A 23182-nucleotide genomic window follows, 5' to 3' on the forward strand; every position below is an offset into this window, starting at 1 on the left:
TTTACTGCCTTATGGAGAAATCTTACGAATCCGTAGTGTACATAAGGTCACACTATGCATACTAATACTTCCTTCAGTCTTTAAACACTATTGATCAAAAGCTTAAGTACTTGTTTAAATTATATTGATTTTAGTGAGACAGAGGTGTGGCTTTAAATTGAAGAGGCAAATGCTTTTATGATTTAGAATGGGCAGTATCTTTATTGCACAGGAAAAAATGTGAATTTTTAAAGTTAGCAGACTGGTGTCATAGTAAATAGTTTGAAGCTGCACAAATCTAACAGGTTTCCATTTTTAAAATGCCCCCAAAATGCAACATTTTAATGTGAACAATTTTCTATTAACTAACATGTTCCTTAAAACTATTCTCTCTTAATTGATATTTTCAAGGTATCAACCACTAAGGCTTAGCAAAGACAGAAAATTCTCAAATCAGAGTTAGGTACGTAGCTCTCAAAGAAAGCTGGTTTCGGTGCATGGTATAACGCAGTCTTATCTCAAAGCTATTTTCTCCAAGTACTATAACTAAGGCACTACTTGTGAACATCAACCTCTTGACACAGTCAATGATTCATAGCTTTTAAACTATCCAGATTACTTTTTTAAAGATAACACTGAAATGAATTTCTCTTGATTTATTCAACATATATCTATAGTGTTTTCTGAAAAACAATATGTAGTTTTCTTAAGTGAAGTGGGAGATCAGTTATTGCACTATTATTCTTGTAGCTACAGAAGAAACTATCTAGAAGTGCTATGATTGGAATAGGATAAAAGTTTAAAATGTGATTTAGCATTTTAGGCTCTTTGCTTTAGAAATTACCTTCAAATTGCAAGACAAGTGGAATCTGAGACAGGAACCACTAGTCACTGCCTGATTTTGCATTTTAATTCAGATTCAAGGGTTGAATGGGAAACACAGTTTTGAAAGATGTGGAGCCTCAAAACATGCACATTTAACTTGACCATGAAAGCATTATCTGATATTAGTTCCCAAATGTTTGGACTTTTCAGTGTCTACTACCACACAACCACTTTAATTAAACTAGGGAGAGGGAAAAAAAAAAAAAAAAGAAAAGAAAAGAAAAAAAAAGTCATGTATTTTTAATGGCAAACGTTGCCATGACAGAATATTTCCACTAGTTTTACAATGACTCACAGACTTTGTACAACGCCTGCTGAAGCCACTGAGCATGCTGCTGTTGACTTCAAGGGGCTTGTACGCACACAGTTCTGAGCAGCTTTGTGGGGGCAGCATGACACTGGGGATTTGCCTCATTGCCTCATGATCTGGCTCCTCTAACGATGAAGCACCTCCCTCGCCCAAATCTGTTAGGCCAAAACTGCCCTTAACTCGATGTACTTTCAAGCATTTGGCCAAAACAGTGTGACACAGCTCAGTGTGTCACGTCTCAGGAACAAGCACCAGGATTTGATGAAGAAGAAAGCCCTTGCAGCAGGCAGCAACTTCAGCATATCTAAGACTTGCCAACACTTCTAAGACACCTTCAGTTTCCTACAGCTCAGTGCCATCCATATCCTAAGAGGGGAAAGATTAGTTCAAAGGCCAATCAAATAAGGCTCTTAAGGGTCATGAAAATTACTTTTACATGCACAAGTCTGAGGTAAGCAATCACACCTGCAGTCTGCCTGAAAAGGCTTGTTTCACTTTGACAGCACATCAGTTCAGAGTAGCTATCAAAAAGCAATGATTTTGTCTTGCAATTAAAGGGTCTACAGAAAGATTTGTAGCAAGCGGAAAACCTGGCTTTCTAATAGCTGTCCCCGAGCTACAAGTTGATCTATCACCCCTCATCTGCATGAAGAATGACCCGGCATATTTCTGCACTTTTGTGAGAGGTAGCCACCAGGTGTGACCCAGAGGGCAGACCCAGAGATACCTCATTTTAGGGCTGTCTTAAGTGGATGAGGATCTGAGCACTGCATGTACCTGCCACCAGGTCACCCTGAACATATGACATTGTAACCTCTGCAGATGCACAGGTCAGCTTAGTGCTAGGCACACAGCAGGTCCAGTGACCCTCGACTTCAACCTCCTTTAACACAACCAGGAAATTTGCTTTAAACTGTGTTTCCTGGGATTTTCCTTTAGGAAGAGCAGTTCTCTTGGGATAGGCTTTCGAGTAAGAGGGAGAATCGACTGAGACAAAGATATTAGCTAGTTGTCTGAGGCCACAAAATAAATCAATAGAAAATCTCGACAAGGAATCCAGAGGCTGACTCAATCACTCACAGAATCACAATCCTTTGCTTTAACTATTTGATAGACAGAATTTGTTTGCATACAGTACACCAAAAAATTGTTCTTGGTCTATGAAAAAAGAAAAAAAAAAAAAAGGAAAAGGAAAATGATACAAAGCAGGTTGCCTAGTAAAACAAGATTTAACCCAGTGCCCTTCATCTGTGCTTTAAGTACTCTCTTGGGAGCCACAAATCATAGCTGTGAGATTATGTGAAAGGGAACAGCATCACAAGTATAACTCTGATGTATCATAAAAATAATAGAAAAGCCCCTTGGGAGTGAAAAGTTTTGACTGGATCCAGTCGAAACCTTTCAAATCAGTTGTTGTTGTAGCAGTGTGGACAAGCTACCGCACACAACCCTGTCAGCATCCTTTGGGGAATTCAAGAAGATGGGAAGACAAGCACTTTCCAAATATTTGAACAAGGTGAGAGGAAAACTTGAAGGTTAAATTCACATTTATACTCCTTTTTTTATTTTTTCCTTAAACTTAGCTCTGCTAGAATGGCCTATATATTAGTCCTGCTGAACTTTGATTAGGGGAAAATCTGTCTAAAGCATCTGCTTTTCTGTTAAGTTGCGCATGTTGCAGCATTAATTCATCTGCCAGCTTTGTCTGCACTGCTTACCTCTTTTATCCACCTGTTTGACTTTACCTGACACCTAGATTATGAGCTTTTGGAGAGCTAGGGAGCTTTTCTATTTTTAGCACCTTTACTGTGCCTTGCCCATGCAGCCTAAGATTTGACCAAGATTCCTCAGGGCTCTTGTAAAATTATATCATCACAGTTATCAAACTTGGTGCTTTCTTAACCTCTGTGCTGCTCATATATTCTGGCCCCATACATATAAAAGCTCTGTTGGCCAGATTCTGCTCTCTTTTATATCAGTGTGCAGCACAGAAAAAAATAAACTGCCCTTTCTGTTCTTAACTTCAGTATCAGTGCTCTTATTTAACAGAAGAAATAATCACATCACTGACACTCTAATAAAATATCTAACTCATTTTCCTATTAAAAAAAATAAATAAAAAAATAAAAGATGGCCCTCTATATTGCTTGCCTCTAGCTGATTTCAGGAAAAATGTTCCTCTCCATCTAGAGACTTGGATAATAAAATAGGTTATTTATTGGCAGTGGGTGATGTGTGGATGATTACAGTCTGGTAGGTATTTAAGGGTAAAGTCCAAAATTGCAGAACAAAAGCTGTTTTCTATTCACATTTGGCTCAAAATGCCTCAAATGAAACAGACCACCCACAATCTGACACTTCAAGCTGCAGCACATTGAATCTGCTGAGAGCCAGTTACGAAACTTGATTCAATAAGATCATGCTAAACACAAAGAAAAAGGAAAAAAAAAAAAAAAGTGACCCAAGAAGTGCATTAAAAATATCACATATCAGACAATAATATGTGCACATTAGAATAGGACCTTTTGAGCAAACTCATTCATGCTAGAAGGACAAATAAAGGCCCCTATCAGGGATATACTCTGGTACAATCAGGATGAGCACCATAAAGAACCTTGTTTTATAATAGGTCAAGGCTGGACACAAAGCAAATACCCCACCATTCCCACTGCTCTAATTATTAACCCAAGCGCTAAGTGTGGTCATCCCGAAACATTCTCCTGTCTTAAAATTATGACAAAAATGTAATTCTCCCAAGGGACAGATCAATATTTAGCACATACTTCTCTTTCTCCCAGTTTTTCCTGGTCAAGCTGCTCTGAGTGCCCTGCTTGTGCTGGTGGCTTGGACCAGATGACGTCCAGAGGTCCAACTTCAACCTCAACCATTCTGTGATTCTGTGAAGATCACTAAACAAAAATTGCACTGGAAGTATGGAGATAAAGGAATTGTCTTCCATCATAACATAAGGCTGTTTTGGAAGAACATGAATGCAGTTTGAAAGCATTATGAATAAAACAAGCAATGGAGCTAATATTCATCAGTCATCACCAGCACAAACAATCTGGATTATATTTTTCAGAAGCAATGAATAATATAGTCACTACATCACCCATTCAAATATATATGTGTGTGTATTTATTTTTATATATTGATTAATTTTAAGAGTGTGGGTGTCTGTAATTAGTCTTATTAACTTAATCTTGACTGCTGCTGAATGACTTAATTTGTGCTTACCTCTGTCAAGGAAACCACTTATGAGCTTACAGTTGAGCCTGTGCTGAGGAATACCATTAGATTAAAACTCAGTCTCAAAATTTATACACAGGCAGTCAGCTCTAGTTATAATTTGGCTTTCAAATCTCCTTTAACTGTTGCTGCCCAGAAATAGAAAATGCATAACTAACTCTCCTTTACTATAAACTCAGTCCTGAAAATTGTGATATACTACTCTTACACATGCATGCAACAGCAAAATGAGTTTCTTATACCACAGTTGTAGTGAGGTGTATGCAGTTTTCTCATATTTCTCCAAGAGATTTCCAGGAAGCTACCAGGAAGCCAGGGATGCACAAACAGCTGTTGTGCACGTGTACAGATCACTGTATGGGCCCTGAGAAAAGACTTCCTGCATGGTCCAGATTTACTGTGCATGAACTGTGGAGCTCTTGTATGCTAATGCACTTGGCAAGTCCACATTTCCAGATGTCCAGAAACCCTGTTGGAACAGTATGACTACTAGATGGCTGAATATCTTGGATGAATGCACAAAATCCATACTAGTGAAAAAAATAATATATACATATATATATAAGCCAAAAAGCAGGGCATGCTAAGAGAATCACACAACTGTAGTTGCTCTCAGTCTATCTACCATACAGGTCCTCTCTAAATATTGAGTAGTATCTTCCAGCACACCAGAGCACAAGCATTGAGTCATTTTTATTTATTTATTTATTTATTTTCATGGGCATTAAAAAGGCATTTTGCTTTATCAAAAATGAAAAAGGGTTGAAAAGAGAAAACATTCAAGCCTCCTAACTTGAGATACCAAAGTTGTTGCCTTTGTACACATTTGGCTGTTTTTTTTACTGTTACTCATACTAATTTCTCCATGAGATACAGACCCTTTTTCAAGTGTTTTGCTGTTACAGAACACTATCATTATTTTGTGTTGATTTTTTCTCTAACATTCATTTCTGTAAATAAAAATACAAAACTAACACACCAGTTGCAAGCAGACATTGCCTTCAGTCACATGCAACCTATCCTAAAACATATCTAGCTTCACAATTCCCATTAACTGTTGGTTTTATGATCCTAAAACAGTTGGGCTCTTCTCAGAGACTATGTAAGTACCCTTCAGAACGTACGCCAAAAGAAAACCTATCTTGACCTTCTGTTCTGTTAATCTGTTCCCCAAATTCTAGTTATTAAAATGCTTCATTTGGACTGAATTTTATAGAGAAGCCTAAAATACTATGGAAATTTGTATGTCAACACAAGAGATACACAGTAAACAAAGAAGAAGAGCCTTGAATACACTTTCTAAACATTTTACACTTTTATAAATGGCATTTGGGGTAGTCTTAATCCTCTTCCGAGTCAAGCCATTTTATTATATTTTTCTGCCATTGAGCAATATGTTTTGCCTGGAGTTAAGGCTGTATTCACCATCTCCTGTGTGCACATTGGGGTTCATATCAGGCACACGAGAGTCACCTCTTCGTTTTCCCACACCACATTTCCATTAAATAAATGCTTTTAAAATCCCTGGTTTGTCATCTTTGTCCTTGTTGGTCTTTCTGCTGCCCCTTATAGAGAGTGTTTGGGAGAGAAGCAGTCCTTTAAGCAAACCACTATAGCAATTCCTGTTGTTTAGAGTGCAATGGAGTAAAAGGTTCCTCAGTGTCCCCTGTCTGCTGGACACATAGCAAACCTTGTCAGCAAAAGTAGCATTCCACATACCTTGAGCAAGTCCAGACTTTGGATGTATTTAGCAACTACTTCCAGATACGAAGCAGAACGAATAAATTACGACTAGACAGATTCCCCAAATAACAGCGCCATTCCCTATGTATTATTCTTACTCTTGTCAAGAGCTTAAGACACTCCCTTACTTACACACTGCTGATACACAGAGAAAACACGCTGAATTCAGTGTGTATGTGAAAACTGTTTCCTCGGGCAAGTGATTATGGTCTCTGCTGCTTCTCTTGAGTGGTAATGGAGTCCCTAATTGCTCTCCTGACTGATTATGCTGTTCCTGGTGTTTCATTTTCAAAGTACTTAAAGTTCAGGTAAATCACACTTACCACATGACCTCTGCTATTTTATGGCTCTTTTTGCCATGGAAAGGCAAAGCCATATACATTTCCTTTGTGCTATTTACTTTTACATTAGCTACAGATTTATAAGTGGAAAAGCACAAGATACTATTATTGTGAAGCTATTATATTATTGTTAAATTACTTTTTCGTGCAAGTACTTTGTTGGTTAGCAACATATATAAGCATGTGTTTATAATTAGGCCTGTGCTTAAAAGCTTTGTGAAAATAAAGGTCTAATGCTCGTCAGGCTTTGGACGTTCATTCAGCTTTCTAAAATTACTTACAGTATTCTAGTGTAATCTTGATTTCCTTCTGGGTTTCTTCTTCCTGTTCTGGAAAATGTATGCCTGTTTACAGCATCTGCTGCTGTAACCTCTCTGGTAAACAAGCTGGCAAAGCCCTCGTGCAATGAAACACACAAAGCCCTGGTGCTCTCTCTGAAAAGTGGTGGCACAGTTTCTCAAAGAACATATACAAATTCTAGGGAACCTTTGTTCCTACAGATAAGATATCTGCAAGATGTACAGAGAGGCAGAGCTGTTCTTCCTGCAGAGAAACATCCTGAGGTATTTAACAACAAAGAGCAAAATTTTAATAATTTTGCACGGCAGTACAAAAGGATGTGTTATCCTAGTGCATGGTTCTAAAATTCTTCTGAAAAGATGACCCCTCTCTGCTAAATCCTGGAGGCTTACAAAGCAATGTAGACATAACCCTATTAAATATCTGTACAGCCTTGTTGGTTTAATGTATGCCATATTTATTAGGAATTTTTCATTTGAGCTTCAACTGCATGTAAATCTAGAGCATGCTATTTGGGTTAATACAGATATTTCAACATCTCAGCCTATCCTCTCTGGATATGTTTGTTTCATTTCTAAAATCACAGAATCACCTTGTAACACAGTGACCCCAAGCAGGGATGGGACAGAGCAGAAGGCTGCAAAGGGGAAGGACCAGGATGGTGCAGGCACAACTGCTTTGCAGAGCTGAGGTTAAAGATAGCTGTCTCTTGGCACAGGTGAGAAGTATGAAAGACATAATCACCTCTCTGAATAGAAGATAATCACTTTGGGGCACAGCCATCTTTTGGTTACGTTTATTCAGCTTCTGGCACAATGAAGTTGGGATGCTACCATAAAACCCGTGAGTACAAAATCAGTGAGAGCTTTAAAGTAGTTACCAGTATTGCTAAAGGAGTTAAACTTTCCTTTTCATTTTTTTTTTCTTCAATTTTTCAACAATTTCTAATCATTACTGCAGTGTAGTACCTTTCATATTCAGCTGAGGTATAAGATGTGATTCATGATACAAGACAGGAAACAGACATCAGCAAGGGGTACTGAAATAGCAAAAGTTTACTTAGGACTGGAGTTAAAGGTGCATTCAGAGTCCAGGATTTTTTGAAGCTTGAAGAAATGCCTCAACTCATTTGGAGTTAAGCATCTAAAAGTCCTTAAAAATCCCTTCAACGTCTTTAATCATTATCTTATTTTACACGTGAGAAAGCTGAGAAAGTGATTTTCACATAAGGTTAGATAATAATCCACCTACTCCATCTTTGCAGTTGGTTTAAAAAGTTCTTATATCTAATCATTATTCAAAATTACAACACCGTTTCCCAAGTCCATAGACCATCTGAAATCTCTTCTTTGTCAACATTTGAAGAAAACTGTATCCACATTGCACTGTTAATTAAATTCATAATTAAATTCATTTCTGGGGGGTCCCTAATAGTATAAACTGTAAAGTGACAATAATACATACTTTAAATTATATATTCATTAGATTTTAATTTTTCAGTAATTTTTTTTAGTTTGAATTACTAACTGTATTTAATTACAACCAATTCCCGTGCTGACATTTGAAAAAAGAATCAGTAAGATCCATACCTTACACTCTAACATATATTCCAAAAAAATACATGGCATATCAACATGGAAACATGACAGGAAAAAAATAAAAAAAAAGTAAAAAATTAAAAAATCTAATGTTACCTAGCAACAAAATGCACAGAAAAAATATACGGGAAATAGAAAGATTAATGCTCCATTACTTGCTTTAAAGCACATCCAAGCTGTTTCAGTCCAAACAGAAATAGCATACCCTGGAAACTTAATGATCCATTCACTTATTTTTCTGTAACCAATAAAACAGTGGTGCGCATTCAGTGCAGGCTCTGTCACTGAGTCACAGAAACTTTTGCTTCAGCAAAGGAGGTTTGACTACTGTTGGTACAGAGGCTGGAGAGTAGCTGCTGGCTAATATGAAGAAAATCTCTGAGCTTCTCAAACATGGATTCATATTGGGGTTTTAACAATATGCAACACAAAAGCTGACATTTTCATGTACATTCAGTACATATGGCATTCATTTATTCTGAGACGATCCATTTCCTTATCATTACAAGAAACAATAAAAAGAGCAGCCAAAGACCAAATGACAGGGAACTTGGTACTCTCAAACAAACAGATACCATATGTATATCATGTATACCGAACTGAATTCAATTTTGAAACACAAGCCATTTCTTCCATAACCCCACACTCCAGGTATATATAAATTTTTGCTTCTACACCACATTTCTGTTCTTAACTACCTGGCATTGCTGTACTACTGAAATTAAAAGGTAAAAACACAGCAGGAACCTGTTTTTCAATGATACCAGATTTCTCAAATCTATCTTGTATTCTATGCTATCCCATCTACTCTTGCACTAATATTAGTGCTGTACAGGCCATGACTGCAGGTCTAATCCTCCTTTTCTTATTCACAAGAAGTAGCATATTTTTGAGTGACTCTACAATGAGAATTTAACTACACATCAAAATGTTTTCCACCACGCCCAATATTTTTCAAAGACAAGGTTCATAATAGATAGGCAGTCTGGTGAGATCTACAGACTCACTGAAGCATGATGGCTTTGCTTGGACCTGCTCCAAACGTGAACCTCAGCTCACAAGAACATGGGAGAGTTCAGCCTCAGCATGATGACCAATCTTCCTCTAATCAGATCAAGTTCACTTTATCGCATGGTATGCCAAAAATGAATTGCAGATCTAAGACTGGATGTCTAGGTTCAGAAATATGTTAGTGCCTCAGTATTTCAAAGAGCCACAGGTCCACAGCCCAACAGCAATTTCTACAGTTGGTCTGTGTTTTTTTTTAATGTGTGCTGTTGTGAACATGTTACAAAAGAAAAGAAAATACTTTCAGGAAGAAAAGCAACAATTCAAACAAAAAATGGCACTGCAAACATGTCAGATCATGTCAGCTACAACATCAATGTCTCTCAGTACTGGTATAGCCTACGTTTGTGTTTTCTCCGTCTTTCCATCTATTTTGATGACTTTCTCCATAACCTGTAGATATCACTGTTACCTATCCTGTTAAAACTTGACTGAACAGGTCACTCTCTATCCCTCAGCCAGAACAGATGGCAAATAAGTAAATGTTTCCTACTTCTCATTTTGGGAAAGAGAAAAGTTATCTCTGCAAAGAGTGAAAAATTAAATAAATAAACCAATAAAAAGCAGGATGACATTTCTGCAGCACCAGGTTTTCCATCCCAGTGAGCAGTCAGACATCAGGACGTTCACTTCTTTAAATACAAAAGCTGTCTAACTTTCCACAGCCAAACTCAAAGTTAATGTGTAAAATGACCCATAAGAGCTCCCTAGCCAGCGGGTAGGACCCTCACAGAGCAACGCTCTTCCTGCCAGAACAACGGAGAAGCTGAACAAAAGTAGGACTCAGAACACAGAAAAGCTAGAAATTAAACAAACTTGGGTGTTCAGGGGCAAATCACGGCATGGTTTAATGGCACAGACACCGCTTGGCTCCACACCCACTGCAGCGTGTGAAAGCCTTGCTGCTGAGTTAGTGCAGGATCAGACCCTGCAGTGGGAGGGAAGGATGTGCAGGTCCCACCATCCTGTCTGCAGCAGTAGTCTGGATGTGGGTAGGACATGAGCTCCATCCCTTTCCAGGCTGGAAGAGCACAGCACACTGCTTGCATGTCCCTGAGTATGTCCCCACTTATATTTATGCATAAATATATAAATTATATATATTAAATTTCTACAAAATATCATTTTATTCCTACTTTTCATCTCTACAGGTAGGTTTAAAAAGTTATTGCAGTTCAAAAATGTGCCGTGAATTCAAGCTGCAAACACAACATAGACTACCTGGACAAATAAGATAAAAGACTGATTTTTGTTATGAGAATCTGCAAGATTTCTGAATTAATTGACAACATTTTAAGATCAGGGCAAAAAAAAATCAGATAAATCAGTTTTCATGAGGTGCTGCAGTGTCTCAACAATATGTGAAGACCAAATAGTTCATAAAGGATCTATAGCACAGCTGGATAGCAAAGTTACAGGGAAATACAGGATCTCAATTACATATCTCGGTAGAGATTCACTGTCCAGAGATGCTATTCTGATCTCAAAACTTATTTTATTCTGATCTCAAAACTGATATGTTAATATATAATTTAAACAATTTTTTTTCCATAACAGAGCATTTGCACTTTAGGGTATTTTGTCCCAACATAGAATAAAACAAGGGATGAAATATCAAAATACAGAAGTTCTATTTTACTCCCACTTCTGCCTCCAAGAACACTCAGTACTTTTGAAAGTGTTTCTTCTCTCTAAGCAGCTGGTCAAATACCTACCATCAGATAAATATTAAGAAATAAGAAACTTTAACTAAGTCAAACCCAGTCTTCAATTACCAATTAACTGTCTACCAAATTATATCACAATCAAGGTCATGGTTTTCCCTTTTAATTTCTGCTTTATTTAATGGTCTCTTTTTAGGCTGTCAGAAACAAAAGTGTCATGCAGACAAAGCTAGAACTTCTATTTAAATGAGCTAAGAATGTTTATATAAACCATGCACAGTCAAACAAATGTGTAGCACATCTATAATATGCTTATTGTTCCTAAACATAGAATTTGTCATTGTACTTTGACAGATCAGATTGTTCTCTTTTTTAATGCTCCACTTAATCTGTTCACACTTTCTATTCTTAAATAATTCTAGTGTCAGCTTTTGTGATGCCATAATTTAAAGGCCATGTTATAATTGTTCCAAAGAGGGCATGCTGAAAGGGAAAGAAGCAGCAGAGATGTGCAGGAAATCCCCCTCTAATGCCAAGAGAGAAGCAGCCAGGATGCAACTGTCTGCGAAGCCTTGGCGCGTTGGGGAGAGGAATCCCAGAGGCCAGTAGAGCTGACCTCTTGAGAGGCCACCAGTGAAAGGGCTGGGACCGTGGCCAAGATGGTCTTCACCAAGCAAGAACTTGCTCTCATTTGAAGTAATTTTCTGTTCTACTAACTCACTGAACTCTCATTTGATTTCCTGTTTCAGTAAGGGACCTATGAATCCCAAATAAATTGATCAGTGAATAGTGGCAGACAGAAAAATGCTCGTTTATTTTTTCCCTGAAAGATATATGGTATTTTAATGAACTGCACTTGCTTTTCTCAAATTTTCTGACTCCCAGTTGGAAGACTCCATTTTGAAACTAGCACAGTTTGGTCAAGGTATTTTTTCTGTTTGTTTGCTTTTTTAGCTGCCATCTCTGGTTAGAGCCAAATTCCTTTTCTTTCTCTTTTATTGAATTGTTTCACTGAGGTTTTGCCTAATTATTTTTCCTATTTTGACTGGCGGGTGGACGAGCAGGATTATTTTTGCTCAATTCTGTCTTTGAAACTTTTATTTAAACACTGGGCTGAACAAATATGAGCAATCCATCATGACCACTAGAACTGTATCAACAGCAATTCTGATGTGGCTAAAAAAATCTGGGGAACAGCCCCCTACACCCAACATGCAGTTGGTGTTATTTTCTGAAATAACAGTTCATGTTATTTCTGAACTATTAAGTGTTTAAACTAGATGGGGTTAAAAGAAAAAAAGAAAAAAAAAAAAAAAAGATATTCAACAAACCAATGTAGATACAGAACATCTAAAGCAACACTTTGATTGAAAATCATGATAAGCCACACTCATTAATCTTCACTGACAACATAAAACTTCACATTTCAGCGAGGATAGAACATTATTATGGAAAGCAGAGAAAGCAGAGAGAGCAGAAATACCAACAGAGGCTAAAATTTCTACATGCTCCAAGAATTTCCTCAAGAAAAGTTCCAGAAAATTATTTATCACTACAAGAAGTTATCATGGAGACAACACTAAAGTGACTGGAGGGAAAAACCACTTGGTCATGGCATGTGTCCTTTTTTCGGTATGAGGTAGTTTCCCAGCAATGACTTTTTCAAAGAGTGATTCACGTGAATTGCATAGAATTCACTCAAACAATCCCAATACCTGTTTTGAACATCAAGTTTAGCAGGGAGTGAGTTGCCTCCTGGAGACATTTATTTCCAGCAAACACAATGCCAGCACCCAACTCATGGGCAATGAAACCTGGGCGAGACGGAAATCCTACCAGTGCTTCATTCACTGAGTGGCAGCTCTGTGCGGACTGAAGCTGGTGCCTTGCTGCAACAGTACAAAAAGAGCTTAAACACCAGCATTTCCTTATGCATTTTGGTTCTTACACTTCCTTCTGGACAGATCAACTAGTCCCACAGGAATATCCTGCGGTGCTGTGAAACTACTTTTCTGCAATCACATTTGTCCTTTTGTTCCATGGGCTCTCTTGGCACCAAGTGCCCTGTTCCTGTGCCGATCTGATTAGATCGAATTACATGCTTTTACTGCTCCTACAAGCTAATGCAGCAGACCTACAATTAAGTGTGAGATGGTTTAAGGTCTAAAAGGAACTAATGTCTGGCCTGAGCAAATGGCCCAGATTCTTTTTTTTTTTTTTTTAAGTTGATATTTTTTTAGGCTCTTTTCCAAAAGTTAAGCCCCTGAAACAAGTCATAACAGCAAACCCACTCACCCTATTCACAATTATTGTTGCTCCCAAGCCATTTTTAGTATCTCTGACAAATTACTGAACATACAATATTGCCCTTGTAAGGGAAGAATGAACGGGAAGCAGCAGTGTGATGTCATTCAGCCTTATATAATATCAGTTCTTAGAGGAAATACATTTGTTAGTGTCACCATGGACGTATGATAAATACTGCAGCCTTCACAGAATCACACAGAATCACAGAATTTCTAGGTTGGAAGAGACCTCAAGATCATCGAGTCCAACCTCTCACCTAACGCTAGCAGTCCCCACTAAACCATATCCCTAAGCTCTACATCTAAACCTTGTTTTTCTCTACCTTGAGAACTGAATATAAGAAATTATTAAGAGAAGGGAAAGGGAAAGAAGGAGAAAAAAAAAAAAAAATAGAAAAAGAAAAAAAGCAACCAACCCCAAAAGCCCTTCCTCCAGTGGCAAAAAAAAAAAAAAAAAAAAAAAAAAAAAAAAAAAAAAAAAAAATCAGAGGTGTTAGAAGCCCTCTGGTGCTGCAATTCCTGAAATTATGACAGAGCCTTCGAATTTGTTCTGGCTAGTTAGTCTGAAAACTTCCTAGAGGGAAACAGATAAATGGATAACAACATGATGATTGCCTACAGGCCCCATATGGAAAAGGAGTGTAATTTCAGTGTGCTGATATGATTACATTTAATTTGCTTGCTCTAAGTTGCAGCATGCCATGTGCTAGGAGGACAATCAGATAACCCTGTGAAAGGTGCTCGTGGAGCTTGATGCTTTTGGCACCAGAGCTGAAATAAGATTAATGGAAACGTGCTCCATTTTGCCTTGAAGTAGGGTTGCATTGCATCTTTTTTCATTAGGTATTGTTCCAAACACCATTATTAAAAATAATAATAATAATAATAATTAAGGATCCAGAGACCTGGCATTGTGAGGAACTGAGGTGCCTTTTGCCTACATCCTCCTCGCTGATACCTAAACGTTATTAACCAAGCACTCTGTGTATTTTCTTCACTTGGGCTTTTAATGGAATAAGACAGAAACCTTGTATAACCTGCACTGGGGCCCCAAATTGTGCAACCATCTAGCTCATCTATTGGACCTTTCAGCCAAACGAATGACTGAGTTTTCTCATTTGGAATAAATTCCTGAATAACCCGACTTACACTATGGTTGCTTCCCTTTCCCTTGTTCCCTCTGCTTAAAACTTTTTACTCCATCCTTTATAACTAAAAGATCTACCCAAATCAAGGTAATTTTTTATTTTTTAATTTTTTTAATTTGTGAGATTGGGAAGCTAGATTTTCCAAGAACATCATGGTTTATTTCCTACTCTTACTCATTACACAGCTTTATCTCCTGCATAATAATAAACATAAGCATCATTTCATGTGCACGGTATGAAAGTTCAAATAGTTAAATGAAAGTTACAAATACTGTTTAATTAATTAATGATTGATTGTTGAAAACATAAAAAGTTAATATAAGCCCCTGCCTCTTTTTTTTTCCTGCTCTGTGGAGGACTGTCAGTATGTAATTGTTTTCCACACTGATGAGTTTAAATTGTTGGATCTTTTCCAGCCATGTTCAACCTTTGGATTCTTCTACTTTTTTTGTGACAGACAGAGCCCCCTTAGGTAACCGGCCAGCCCAGTCTTTTCCAGTCTTGCTTTTTGGGAACTCCACCCTTGGTAAGATCTGTACCCTTGAGCCATCCCATTGAACAAGAAAATATTTTTATTGTGTTACACACCTTTCCTTGTGCGTTGCAAGGGACTTGGAGCTTTCTCAAGGTCTGGTCTTGTCCCCCATCTGTCACACACACAACGCAGAAAGCAGCAGCAAACATTCCTTCAATTTTCAGTGCACTACGCTGGGACAAGAAGGCCTGTCTGCTTTTTTTCCCTCTTTTCTTGCAAACTTTGAAAGTGGAACAAGCACAAGCACTCACAAGGTATCAAGGTTATTTTTATTGCATATATCACTTATCTGGAAATGCAGGATGCTCTCAAACAGAAAGTGAGGGTAAACAAATGTGGTCTGGTATAAGCTTATTTTTTCAAGCTAAAATGGGATATTAGTCTTTATTTACTTTCCCTTCATTCATTCATAGCATATGCTGTTTCACTTCCATTTCCAGACTGTGCTGCTTTAAATACAAAAATGTGGTGGTCTGATGGAAGACATTTGAAATTAAAAGTGGCTAGATTTTCCAGAAAAAAATTGCCATGGCATTTCCCACTAATCCTGATGGTGTGCAAGGCAGGCTGGATCGCTGAGACTGTCACTATTTGAATGCAAAAATTCTTTTTTCTTGTTTCTTTGAAGTGATTTTTTTTTTTTTAACTATGTGCCATTGAAAGCAATAATTCAGGGAACTCCTTTTCCTTTTTCATTCCTTGATGCTAGCAAAATTTCAGTGCTTGCAATCTATTCCCTATCTTTTATTGTCCTAAACTCTTCTCTAGACATCTGTTAAGAGCCATTGTCAGTGAGACAATGACAGTGAGACAATGACAGACCTCTCATCTGACTCTGTTTGACCTTTTATAGGTTTCCTGAATCATATCTCCACAGAAAGCTTTGCATAAATCAATTTTACCTTTATATTTCCTACTAAGTCTGTTCAGGCTTCCCTCAGTTCTGAGAATGTACAGCTCTGTGCACATCAAAATTAGCACTACGTGGCCAAGATAATTCATCCTACTCCTTCACACTATAGAGCATATCAGTCATTCTTTGGGGAAAACAGCACTGTTATCTCTGTCCAAATAGACGATCACTCAAAAAATAAACCTGAACTGTAAACAGATTGTTGGACAGAGGTGTGCATGTGGGACCTGAAAGCCATCTGTTGAAGTCTGGTCTTTTTTTGTTTGATTTCTCCTGGTCTGTTAATACACAGTTGACTCTTGATAGCAGAATAATTCCAGAATGCTTAAGAAAAAGCCTGTTTATCTGAAGAAATCATCTTTCCCCTAAAAGTTACTATAACAGTCAGTTTGAATTCCCTCCATCCCCCTTTTTCTTTTTCTTTTTTCTTTTTTTTTTTAGCAATACAATGACATTGTAGGTATGTTTTAACATACATTTTAATATACTATTTGCTCACGATTAAAGAAGTATCAAAAGAACAGACTGTAACATCTGAATTACCAAAAAAAAAAAAAATAGGGAAAGAATTAATTAGGAAAATATTGAGGCTTGGTATCATGGAACCATTGCAGGAAATAAAGTAAAATGAAGGAGGACAATGTCATCCAAACCAGGCTGTTCCTTCTGATACCAGAGACATGTTTCTGTCCATAAGGGGTCACACCGTACAGTATTGTCCTGTCTTGGTCAACGTTTCTGTCAATACCATCTAGCCTTGGGCAAGATTTTGCTGCTGCTTCTTTCTCTGACAAATATCAAAACCCTAAAAATTCTCCCAGCAGGAACAGTCCAAATCCAGACCACAACATCGGTGACTGACCGCTGTAAGGTGGCTGCTGCCCCATGGGCAGAGGAGAAGAGAAGCACAGCAGTAGCATGCTACCACCTCATCCTATTGCTCTGCTTCCGACTGCCCAAACACTGACCCCTAGCACAGGGGAATAAGTAAGAAGGAAGGAAGGGGAACACCATAACAGATAATTGGAGGGAATTAAGCTGAATGCAAGTTAAAAAGAAAGACGGTTTCCTTTCCTCTAGGCTGGGTGAAATATGGAAGATCTCAAATAGAGATATCTTCTCTATTTTGATTTATAAAGCAGACAGAACATTGTTTTGTGTAGATGGTGATGTTGTATGTCAGCAGGAGTTGTCAAAAGAGGTTTAGTTTTATTCATTTTTCCAGTGTGCTTTCTTTCCTTTGCACAGTCATGTTGGTGATGTGATTTGGTTCCTTTCAAATCTCTCTGGATTTCAAATCTTCTGGCTTAGAAAAAGAGCCTCCATAAATCCCAGAAATTTATCCAGACCCTTGCATGCCCACAATTGCCACAAAAATATTTTTTTTCTTCATTTATCCCTATATTTGATTATCCTTACAATAAAAGACCAGTGTACATTCAAAGAGAGACTGCTTGAGACTATCATTTTTGTTTTGTTTTCTTTGGCACCAGTGTGTCTGTGTTTAGCTGTATGTCCTCTTGCCAGATCTGGGACATTTGGAGTGATAACACTAACATCACAGGAGACAGAGCAGAATGTACTAGTAAGGATAATCATACAACAGTTTTGTATATGATATAGATGTTAAAAAAAAAAAAAAATCTTTTAAAGAGAAAGAAAGAGAGGCCTACAGAGCTGTTGAAAATACACTACTTAAATGACTGAAAACAGAAAAATGAGTGAAATTTTTGTAATGGCCTAGGAAGAAAGAGTCTGGCTGCACAGTCTGCCACCACAGCCATGGAAGCAAGCAATTCATGTAACAGCCTGACCAACAGAAGTGCTCTCATCTATTTCTAAGGAAAAAGACTGTAGAAATAAGGTTCCCCATTTATCTGAGCAACAGAAGTGCAGCTGGTCAAGAATTTTCTGGTAAATTAGTATAAGTATTCTTTGCCAAATTAACATTTTGTCTACTGAAATTCAGATTATATCTTTTTTGATTATATCTTTTTTTTTTTTTTTTTTCCTCCAGTTTCCTATCCAGATAACTAGAGTTTCTTTCTGGGTGAGTCCAATGAAAATCAAAATATTTCACTTTATCAACTACATGATATTTTTTTTTCAAAACATTTTGTTAGCAAACTGTTCCTGTCATGCTGCTTCACGGAACTTGCAGTTGGGTAATTTTATTGCATCTTTATAAGGAGATTCTAGTGGACTGTGATACATTGGCAGAGCAGATAAGTCACGTTACCTCACTGAAGAGGCAGTCTAGGTCACAGGGACTATTTGCGTGAGGTACTCAGACATCTACTGGTCTGGGTCTAATGATTCTTTGTATACCTTCGTAAGAGATTATTGGAGGGGGAAGGATTTAATCCTGTTTCCCCTGTCAATGAACTTTACTGTTTCCCAGGTGGCTTCTTTGCTCAGTTCTAGAGGGAGGCTACGAAGCTGAGTTTCACCAAACCCTTAGCAAGAAATCTGTCAGCTCAGGTAGTCCACCAGCATTCCTATACAGCAACAACAGCAGCATTCATCAGATCATTTGGGATCCATCCACTGTTCATCGGTGCATTTCAATAATGATTCTCCAACCCTGTTTCCTTAGTCTTTAGTGCTCTTGCCCAAGATTAATAAAATGAACACCAGAATGAATAAATAAAAGTTTATCTCTGAGCAATGAAGAGTAACGTAAAAGTCTCTGAATTTTAGAAAGCTATTCAGTTGTGACAGTTAGAAGCGTTATTAGGTGAAGAACAGGGATAGGACATTCAAAAATAACTCAGGAAATAACACAATAAACAGCATTGCCTTATATTTTCTGGCTGTTACCAAATGTCTGCCTTTCTTGGACTAGTATCTTTTGGTCCTTTCTGCTTTTTCTTTCCCTGCTTTCAATACTAGGACAAAGATTATCACTTTACTTTGTGAGAGAATAATGTCTTGAAATAGATCCAATCTCTCCATCCCTCAAATATTTACACACATAACTCCACATATAACTCCATATAATCCACACCCTAAATTTTACTGTCATACAACCGTAGATATGCTAGTTAGAAGGGACTGTGCTAAAGGGCTGTAGCCGAGTTCCCCTGCTTGAAGCAGAACTGTCACCACGTCTAGCTCAGATCTTAGGTAGCTGTCCTGAACAATACCAAGCTGCAGAAGAAATCAGGGTTTGCAGGATTAAGATGTACTTAAATGCATACAAACACAAGACCAACCTGGTTCCTTTCCTTTTTCTTTTTAAACAGGTGGTGCTTTCCTCATGCTGCCCCTTTAAAAGCAATTTTCTGCCAAACATCAGTAAAAGGATGCTGGCAACACTTTTTAATAAAAGGCAAATCCCACTTTTGATATTCATTTTAGTAACATTAATCATGATGAATTCATTCAGTATGTCGCATGACTGCTGTGTGTAATTTCTTAGGAATTCCATTTTCATTTAACATTAATTAAAGAGCACTTATTATAGTGTTACCAAAATTAATTCCCGGTCTGCAGCCCTGTCTGCCAAGTTTCAACCTTCAGCAAATTATTATGGGTGAGTTATAGACCCTGGGAAAATGAGGTCTATAATGGAATATTAACTATAGCGATGCATTCATCATCATATTACAGTAAGGGCAATGTTCAGGGAGATGGTGATCATTCGGAATAATGCACTCTATGATCCTGCTCCCGTCTAGCCCTTTAAGACAGTTATTGGAGCCCACAGAAATTACAGATAGTTAGCAAGCTTGTTTAATCCAATATGGTTTGTGAGACACTCTATCCTTCTTGCTTAGAGTCTGTTTGATTATGATACAATGATCAGACTCAGGATATTACCTCTTTGGCAATTCGGCTTCCTGCTGCTGAAGAGACACAGACACCGTGGCAATATTTTTGATACAGCCCAGCAGAGCTAAGTGTCGTTCATTAAAAGAAGATTTATTCACATGCATCTGTCTTGAATCTGTCATATTCTCCCTAAAGGGACTCAGGCATTTAATACGTCTTTTTTTTTCCCCATTTATGACATTCACCATGGAGTGTATAATCTTAGTTTCCCCATATTTTTAGCACCAAAATAGCAGTTTTGTATATCTTAAAGGATTTTACTATATCCTGTTTTTGTAAGAAATCCTAGAGAGACCATGAATTATATAACAGATATTCTAGGAGGAAAGGAGGTTGGCCATTACTTTTCTTCTTGTTTTATAAAAGTTCACACACCATTATTTGGTCCCTTGTTCTGGCTTCTTTCCTATAAAATTCTGAACAGCTCCAAAGCTTTCCTGCACAGAAAACACCACACACCAAAATCATAATAATAATAACAATAATAAAATAAAATAAAAAATAAAAAAGTTTATTTTTGCTAAGATTAGGAAAGATTTTTTTCTTTTTAACTGAATGGAGGGGGAAAAATACAGGGGAAAGCCATGTTAATTTTGGACCAGCACAAGCAGACTCTGCTGGAAAGAAAGGCACACGGTCATTTATTTAACACCTGTCTTTAGGAAAGCTGTTATGCAAAGTGTCACCTACAGATTGAATTTCATTCCCTAAAGCAATGCTGAACTTTAAAGGCATCTAAAAGCCAAGTCTGTCTGCAATGACAAGAGAGAAGGCTCGTCCTGCCCACAGGCCAGATGGATCCATTGTAACCCAACAGAGAGTGTGTATGCCTGGGGCTGAAGCATCCGTCTTGCTTCTGGTCAGAGCTGCCTTAAGCCCCAAGGGCTCTGGGCAAAGTCAGAGGAGCTCGGATTGTCTGGATACCTCCAGGAAGGCAGGTCCCATGGTTCCCAGCAACAAACTTGTATAGCTAGCAACAAACTTGTATAGCTACCTGTATAGCTCCCAGCCCTGGAGGAGGGGGAGGGAAATCCAAAGCTAAAACCAACAAACCTTGACTTCTGTCTCATGTATCAGCTTCCTGGAATTCAAAGTTGTTTGAGCCCCCATCTATTGCACTTCTGAGGGTTCCTCCCATAGCACAGCTCATCACCCTATTTCCTAACAAGTAAGGAGGATCAACTGCCATTCAGCTAATAGACTCAATGAGGACCAGTTTCAGATCCTCCAGTTGCCTGAGAACATTTTATCATGCATCTTTTCTAACCCAGGACTTGGTGCCCTACCCAGAGAGGAGACCAAGGATGTAGGGAGCCCAGGTTGCCAACACGACACCATGTATTTCAAGAAATTGTTGTTATAGTATTGCAATGCCAAGCCTAAACCATTCTTTTGGTCCCAACCCTTAGCATCTCTATAGTCAAGACACTTTATATACAGCTACACAAGTAGACTCAGTTATGAAACCATAGCTCTGTATTTGTGTGGTGAAAAGGATGGTCTTAAGGTTATAGTGACAGACAGGTATATCTTTTGGTTTCTATTAACTACATGAAAAAGCACCTTTCCCAAGCATGGGACTCTCTTGCTAGACTTCAGAAATAACTCACCACACACAAGTGCCGTGAGGCTTCCATCAGCTCTTCTCTTCCCTGGCACCTTGGGCACTCCTCTGCTTGCCCAAAGTCTGAAAGCCACCCAGCCAGGGAAGAGAGATATTACATCAGTAACTGCTCCTGCAGACAACAGTCAGAGATGTTAATTTAATAAAGAACTATTAGTCTGGCCACATCTGCAGAGCTGGAGCGAGGGGTGTCAGTGCCGGAAAGACAGCTTCCTTTTTAGCACCAGTGCCCTGGGTGTTTCAGCATTTACGCTCAAAAGATGACTCAGCTCTGACGCAAACATGGGAGAGGAAGGAGGGAAATGCAGTGCTTGCCCCCCTCCCAGGCTGGAGGAGATGCAGGGATACACTCCATGTGCAATGAGACCACCCCAAGCACTGATCCAGTTGACAGTTTTGGATCTTTGACACAGGGTTTATCCCATAAGAGTAGTAGCGATATATCTAACATGAAACCACAGCCCCCACTTATTAAAATTTGGCAGATCCCATTCACTACAGTACTTTCCCAGGTATCTCTGAGAGCACGCAAGCTTCTCTTCCCACAGCTTGGCTCTTAGGCATCTCACCCTGGCATGCTTTTTCTACTTAGCCAGGAACTTATGCCTTGCAAAAGTATGTTCTCCTGAAAGGAACATCAGGAAAGACAAACCTAATGACTAAAAATCATTCCTTGAAAGTGTTCAGCAACAGCTTACAAAGAAACAAAAGTTCTGAAATTGCCACAAGAGAAGTGCCTGTGAAATGAGCTGCTCAGAACTACAGGTCCTACTTTGATGAAATAATACCTGTAAAAAAGAGTGAGGGATGAGGCTGTGATTATCAGACTGAATACACTAAAATCTGCCCTGACCTGAGCCAGAAATCAGAAATTAACTACTGAACTGTTAGTTCTTTGTGCACATCTGATTTTTACACTTTAAAAGTTTGAAGAGAAACAAAGCAATAAATAAGCAACAGATCCTCAGATAAAAACCCAGCTTCTCTTAAACCCTAATACTGGGAAGCATTGAGTCACATGGATGCTGCCATTTAACATCCTACCGGAACATGAGAACAAAATAATTTAAGGAATTTTTAAATTTTATTTTATTCTTTCCTTGCAAGGTGACATCCATTCATTACCTTCAAGCAATGACTTGCAACAGTTTGCTCTAAAACACATTTTGTGAGTAAGCACCGCAGGTGAAGTTCAAAGCACATATCAGTGGATTCCCAGTCATGCACAGGAACAAATCTGAGAGGAGGAGGAAAATGTCTCTGGCATTTTCAGGTAAGAATTTCCTATGTACTTTTCACAGACTTCCTCTAAACCTCTAAACTCTGCCAACACATGCCATCTGTATGAATAAAAGACTCAGTTAAGAAAATATATCTATCATGAGCAGGAAATGCGCTACTACCTTGTGACTCATTCAAATAACATCTTCAACAAGGATGCGAGTTTCACCTGATGGATAATAATAATTGTGGGAGTATGTTTCACTCCACTATTCAATTTTAGCCCACTTTAGGCTTTGAGTAATTGGACAAGAACCTAATAAAGGATACTACTAATCACCCTCTCCAAATAGATGCCCGGTTCTTCCTGGTATCAAAAAAATACATTTAGAAAAACGTCACTGAAGTAATAAAGAACAAAGTAAAGTGCTGTGGTACTCTTGGTACTAACACAAATATATAAC

The 23182-nt window shown here is 38.2% G+C and overlaps 2 long non-coding RNA genes across 4 annotated transcripts in view; one reads left to right on the forward strand and one right to left on the reverse strand.

Moving 5' to 3' along the window:
* LOC311439667 overlaps positions 1-23182 on the reverse strand; it is a 143127-nt gene that overhangs the window by 78338 nt on the left and 41607 nt on the right. The window lies entirely within an intron of this gene.
* The window catches only part of LOC311440108, a 45067-nt gene that overhangs the window by 17871 nt on the left and 4014 nt on the right, over positions 1-23182 (forward strand). Inside the window, exon 3 of the long non-coding RNA XR_014695214.1 lies at positions 22605-22770. This is a non-coding gene — a long non-coding RNA (uncharacterized lncRNA). The remainder of the gene's footprint in view (positions 1-22604; positions 22771-23182) is intronic.

This window comes from Aythya ferina, assembly GCF_964211825.1.
Source record: "Aythya ferina genome assembly, chromosome: 7".
NCBI classification, from domain to species: Eukaryota; Metazoa; Chordata; class Aves; order Anseriformes; family Anatidae; genus Aythya; species Aythya ferina.